Source organism: Cydia splendana, chromosome 4 (assembly GCF_910591565.1).
Source record: "Cydia splendana chromosome 4, ilCydSple1.2, whole genome shotgun sequence".
NCBI lineage: Eukaryota > Metazoa > Arthropoda > Insecta > Lepidoptera > Tortricidae > Cydia > Cydia splendana.
In genome coordinates this window covers 2,168,234-2,175,527 of record NC_085963.1, presented here as the reverse complement: position 1 = coordinate 2,175,527, position 7,294 = coordinate 2,168,234, and positions in this window count along the sequence as shown.

The following is a 7,294-nucleotide window of genomic DNA, read 5'->3' as shown; positions in this document are numbered from 1 at the left end:
ATTAATGTATAAATTTTATAGTTATAGCTATTAGATTTATAAGTTACTTTTAAAAAATATTATGATTATATCCGGAATAATCGAGAAAATAACTATAACTTCGATGTTTGGAGACAGTAACGCCATCTAGTGACGCCACAAGCAAAGTTCCACAGCCAATGTTGGTAAATGCGACATTTGTCGTCATTGGGCCATCGGATGATATCGTTGATTAGCCAACGTTACCAAAATAAACAAAGGAGGCCCATTGTTGGGCATCAGTGCCACAGCCAATGTTGGTAAATGCGATATTTGTCATCAGTGTGTAACTTCCCCTAACCTACTTACTTAACTTACCCATAATATAACCTCCCCCCTTTAGATTTACCCTTAAAATATGGCCATGTGATCGTCTAGCTAGTGGTTAGGACCCCTTGAAGTGAACCGCGGTAACCTCAAATTCTTTAATGAGTATCAGCTAAATTTTGGACTCTGACTTTATTTATTATTAGTATTATTACCTATATTTTATAAACAGATATTTATGGTAATAAATAATTATTTATGGAAGTAAGAAATAATCTAAAGAAAATTATTCAGAATTTATTAGTGCAATGTAAATGTTGGTGTAAAATTTACTATAATGTATTTAAGTATTACAGCATATATGATGATATAAATATATAAAAATGTTGTTGATAAAATCCTGCCACACCTATTAAGCTCCCGGGATAACATAGAAGCAGCACTCCTGAGATAAGCTCTTTTACGCCCTAGCATTTCTAGGTTAATTATAATTAACTATCATCTTCTAAACGATGTGTGATTTAATCACACGTGCTGCTCCGTACGCCCGATGCAGGTCTGGAAGCTCTTAGTCCGATTTGCAAGTATCAATCGGAACACCTACCCTACCAGTTTAGCCAGACGGGCTATGACCAACACTTCGTAACCTAAACGCACCTAGATGATGATGAAAAGAAGTGTCAAAGTATCCATCAATCATCATAATTACTTATCTTTTTTATATTCAAAAGCTAGGGATGCTAATCCCTTAATCCCATTCCCCAGAGCTGATAATCTAGACAGAATTCCTAGTTTTCTAGATGTATAAACGAAGTACCGAGTTTATTCACTAATTATTATGTTTAATCGAGGCCGAAATTGAGTAATCACTCAATTTATCCTTTATACTGCTCTTGCCTGACAAAGGTTCCCTAAAGCAAACCGTTCTTCAATCCCAGAATAGTCTGCGTTCCTAAATCCAGATTGATAATTAAGAGATTGTGTTGTATGTTGTTGTATGTATTACCTGATTATATTACTCAGTACCTCGTCCCTACACCAGACAACCAGAAATGAAAAATAGAAATAAGAATTTATAGAAACTTTGGTTCTTTCCCCATATAAATGAGAAATTAGGAAGATTTAGGCAGATGAACCCTTCACCTTTTAAACACTCGTATTTTAGGATTAAGAAACCATATTTTTAAACCCTTAAAGAGAAATATATATCAACCATATCAATTGTATAGACCAGCACTAAAAAAGAACCCTAATAAACAATAAAATTAGTGTGTGATTCTACCCTAACTCTACCCATTGTCCCTAATCTAGTACATTCAAAGCATAGTTCGTTCTTACCATCGACCTAATGCTTTGTAATATACGCAAGTGTGGTCCCTACGAGAAGCTGTAAAGTTCGGCAGGCGAAACCGAGAAGGCAACCTACAGGCCAGTGTATTTGACTCCCTCCTTATCGCCCGCGGGCATGGTGGATAAGAATAAGTCGCCCTATTCCGTGTATATAAGTGGACCAGTACCCTAGCACATACACGCACTAATCACGAGGGAAACTCTGCCGCAACAAAGACTAAGTGTAATATCAGTCACGACAGAAGTCTGTCCCCGCAACCAGCACTAGCATGAACCGGAGCACCGAAATATATAAATAAATTTAATAGGAGACCTAGTCTCAATTACTGTCGACTTCAGTGGGCCCAGATTACTCCGGATGACGCGCACGTGACGTCCCCACATCCATCTAAACAGCTGGGCCTTGAGACTAGTGAGATAATTCGTCTCTTATGTTGATATAAAAGAGACGCCAAGTCCTTTCAAACTTGGAGCAATAGACTCCTAACCATCCAATCCTTTGGCACCGTTAGGCGGAGTGAATGCTTAGCTGGACAAACTGTCAGTCCAAACAATGATCTGGCTTTTAAAATAGCAAAAATACCCCATAGAAAAACACTAAAATAACTAAGTTATCACTAAATTAAACTATGAGTTAGTGAAAAGTGAAATTCCCTTAAACACTGTCATCTATATTTAACGTTACGAGAATTTCTTCCCGCAAAACCAAACACAGACACTATTCCAAACCCCGGCCATGCATTGACATTGTCCCTGCATAACATGACGGCACTTAGAACACACAGCGTAAAGAAAACTTCACAATAACTAAAAACCCACACATAGTAGTAAAGAATCTCCACAACAGTCTAAACTTAGCGTTACGACGATTAAAATCCCCGCAAAACCAAGCACAGACACAAATTCTAAGTTTAAATTCACTAGGATAATTCCAAGTAAAAAACAAACACAGAAAAAGTCGCGGAGAAACTTCACTTCCCCGGACTACATTACACCCGAAAACCAGAGTCACTGCTAGCCCGGTCGAAGAATGAATGAATCTCCCAACGCTCCACACCGGCCTTTTATACCTTTTTACTATGGCGACATAACGGCGACATATTGGCGACATAACGGCGACTTAATAGAAATAGAAATAGAAATAGTTTATTCGTGGCATAAAAAATTGGTAACAGACAAAAGAGAAAAAAAGAAGAACGAAAATTAAAAATATTATGGCGACATAACGGCGACATAATAGCGACATAACGGCGACATAATAGCGACATAACGGCGACATAATAGCGACATAACGGCGACATAATAGCGACATAATAGCGACATAACGGCGACATAATAGCGACATAACGGCGACATATTAGCGACATAACGGCGACATATTGGCGACATAATGGCGACATAACGGCGACATAACAGCGACATATCGGCGACATATTGGCGACATAACGGCGACATATTGGCGACATAACGGCGACATAATGGCGACATTAGCTAGAAAGACTTAATGGCGACATAACGGCGACATAACAGCGACATATTGGCGACATGAATCAAAACAAAGACAACTGGCGACATAACAGCGACATAATAGCGACATATTGGCGACATAATAGCGACATAACGGCGACATATTGGCGACATAACGGCGACATAATAGCGACATAACGGCGACATATTGGCGACATAACGGCGACATTACGGCGACGTAACGGCGACATATTGGCGACATAATAGCGACATAACGGCGACATATTGGCGACATAACAGCGACATAACGGCGACATATTGGCGACATATTAGCGACATATTGGCGACATAATAGCGACATAATGGCGACATAATAGCGACATTACCTAGAAAGACTTAATGGCGACATAACGGCGACATAACAGCGACATATTGGCGACATATTGGCGACATAACAGCGACATAATAGCGACATATTGGCGACATATTGGCGACATAACGGCGACATATTGGCGACATAATAGCGACATAATAGCGACATAACGGCGACATATTGGCGACATAATAGCGACATAACGGCGACATATTGGCGACATAACAGCGACATAACGGCGACATATTGGCGACATATTAGCGACATATTGGCGACATAATAGCGACATAATGGCGACATAATAGCGACATTACCTAGAAAGACTTAATGGCGACATAACGGCGACATAACAGCGACATATTGGCGACATGAATCAAAACAAAGACAACTGGCGACATAACAGCGACATAATAGCGACATATTGGCGACATATTGGCGACATAATAGCGACATAACGGCGACATAGTGGCGACATAACGGCGACATAATAGCGACATACGGCGACATATTAGCGACATAACGGCGACATAACAGCGACATAACGGCGACATATTGGCGACATAATAGCGACATAATAGCGACATATTGGCGACATACTGGCGACATAACGGCGAAATAATGGCATAAACATTATTCCAAAAGTACCAGGATGCCAGAATTGCAGAAGAGGTCGTTTGCCTCGGGCGGGTAACCGACAACAGGTGTCTTGTTGAGACAAACGTTTACCAAAAGTACCAGGATACCAGAACTGAGGAAGATGTCATTAACCTCGTGGCGTGTAACAAGGTTTGATTCAAGAAGAAAGATCATAAGTTCCAGGTTGTTTACTAAACCATATGTCTTAAATATTAAGGTTCACTATTGCTTACTTCAGATCAAAAATCATGTCCTTTTTACTCACGCAGTTTAGAGAAAGACGGAGCTATTTTTAATGACATCTACGCACACATTCATAGGCAATAGTAGAGTAGTCAGTTGGAGTAGACTAAATTATGATAAAAAGGGAACGTTCGAAAACTCATCGCGTACGAATTTGTAAGCATTATTTTACTTTGAGATATTTTTAGTTTACTTCTGAAAAACGTCCCTGTATTGAAGTATTTTATGTTTATTAGTATCAAATATATTATTTAAGACATCCGGAATTTAGAGGAGTAATTATTATAATATTTTTATTTATCTTATGAATTTTTAGATTTTATGTTTCGAAATTGTACTAGAGCATCAGCGTAACGGAACGTCGAGCTGTCTTCATCAGTTTTATTGTCAACGTCAATACCAATTTGTTGTTGATTATTTCCTGAGGGTTTATTTTGTTTATTTCTAAGTTAAAATAGAGAATAAAAAAAAAAGAAAGACACGTGATAAGTATTATGGATTACCATGGAATTGCTTCAAGTTTCAATTGTTAGAATATTCGATGGAATCATGAATGAAATATGCGACTGAAGAGGTCTTTAGTTTTACAAGGTATTTCCTTTTATTTTCTGTGTTTCAATGAAAAATGTGGTTAATACTAGGCAATAGGCATACGACTAGTCACAAGTGGACCATCGGATGATATCGTTGATTAGCCAACGTTACCAAAATACACAAAGGCCCATTGTTGGGCATCAATGCTACAGCCAATGTTGGTAAATGCGACATTTGTCGTCATTGGGCCATCGGATGATATCGTTGATTAGCCAACGTTACCAAAATAAACAAATGCCCATTGTTGGGCATCAGTGCCACAGCCAATGTTGGTAAATGCGATATTTGTCATCAGTGGACCATCGGATGATATCGTTGATTAGCCAACGTTACCAAAATACACAAAGGCCCATTGTTGGGCTACACTGCCACTGCCAATGTTGGTAAATGCGATATATGTCATCATTGGGCCAACTAATATTATCGTTGTTTAGCCAACGTTACCAAAATACACAAAGGCCCGTTGTTGGGCATCCGTGCCACAGCCAATGTTGGTAAATGCGGTATTTGTCACCATTGGGCCAACGAATGTTATCGTTGTTTAGCGAACGGTAGCAAAATACACAAAGGCCCATTGTTGGGCATCACTGCCACTGCCAATGTTGGTAAATGCGATATATGTCATCATTGGGCCAAATAATATTATCGTTGTTTAGCCAACGTTACCAAAATACACAAAGGCCCGTTGTTGGGCATCAGTGCCACAGCCAATGTTGGTAAATGCGATATTTGTCATCATTGTGCCATCGGATGATATCGTTGATTAGCCAACGTTACCAAAATACACAGAGGCCCATTGTTGGGCATCCGTGCCACAGCCAATGTTGGTAAATGCGGTATTTGTCTCCATTGGGCCAACGAATGTTATCGTTGTTTAGCGAACGGTAGCAAAATACACAAAGGCCCATTGTGGGGCATCCGTGCCACAGCCAATGTTGGAAAATGCGGTATTTGTCGTCATTGGGCCATCGGATGATATCGTTGTTTAGCCAACGTTACCAAAATACACAAAGGCCCGTTGTTGGGCATCAGTGCCACAGCCAATGTTGGTAAATGCGATATTTGTCGTCATTGGGCCATCGGATGATATCGTTGATTAGCCAACGTTACCAAAATACACAAAGGCCCATTGTTGGGCATCACTGCCACTGCCAATGTTGGTAAATGCGATATATGCCATCATTGGGCCAACGAATATTATCGTTGTTTAGCCAACGGTACCAAAATACACAAAGGCCCATTGTTGGGCATCTGTGCCACAGCGAATGTTGGTTAATGCGATGGTGGGCCAATACAAATTTTAATGTTGGCTACGGAACGAACCTCATCCCAACGTTTTCCCTACCGTTGGCACCGTGGGCCCCAACGAAAATGCTACTAGGGTAGTAAGTATAGTAACCTATCAATCTTATAGAATTGATCGGATATATGTATGTATATAGGTTTAGTAAATTCACTTTCACTTTCATAATGTTATTGAAAGAAAATTATTGTTTATTGGCAATTTTGTTGCTACTTAAACCCTTCTTATATGTATAAAAATAAGAGCTCTGTGTACAAAGTAATGTACGGAGCTCTAACTAGCGACCCGCCCCGGCTTCGCACGGGTTAACAAATTATACACCTAAACCTTCCTTAAGAACCACTCTATTGATAGGTGAAAACCGCATGAAAATCCGTTCAGTACTTTTTCGGTTTATCGCGAACATACAAACACACAAACAGACAGACGCGGCGGGGGACTTTGTTTTATAAGGTGTAGTGATAGAAAAACTGCAAAAGGCCCATATTAAAACGCATTGATCACGCATATTTTTTTTCATCACACTCGCTCAGTAAATGTAGAATTGCACGCAGGTTTAGCGGGAGTTATAGAAAAAGCGTTCTCCCTAGGGAGTTATGAAGTTTCTAGTGCCATATTTAACAGTTTTTTGTCTTTATACTTAATTTTTGTATCGCAAGTGTGATGAAAAACATTGTGTGTAACTCGGGGCGTAATAATATTGCAAACTCGAGTCTATAAATCGCTCCGGCAAGCCGTCGCGATTTAACTTACTCCCGTTTGCATTATTCAACTTACGCCCCATGTTGCACAATGTACTATTCTATATCTGTGAAAGTTATACGTGCAGTTTTCTTGTTTTCAGCCTGAGAGATATCGGATCGGACAATGTGAAAACGCTAAATCTACCCTTCTACGATTTTTACTCTTTATGTTATTATTTAGCAGAGCAGGACTTAATAATAATTAAGATTTTAAATTAACATTCGACGTTTGTCCCCGTTGTTTCGGAGAAGACGTTATATATACGCGATTACAGATGTAACTAGTGCATAGGTAATTCG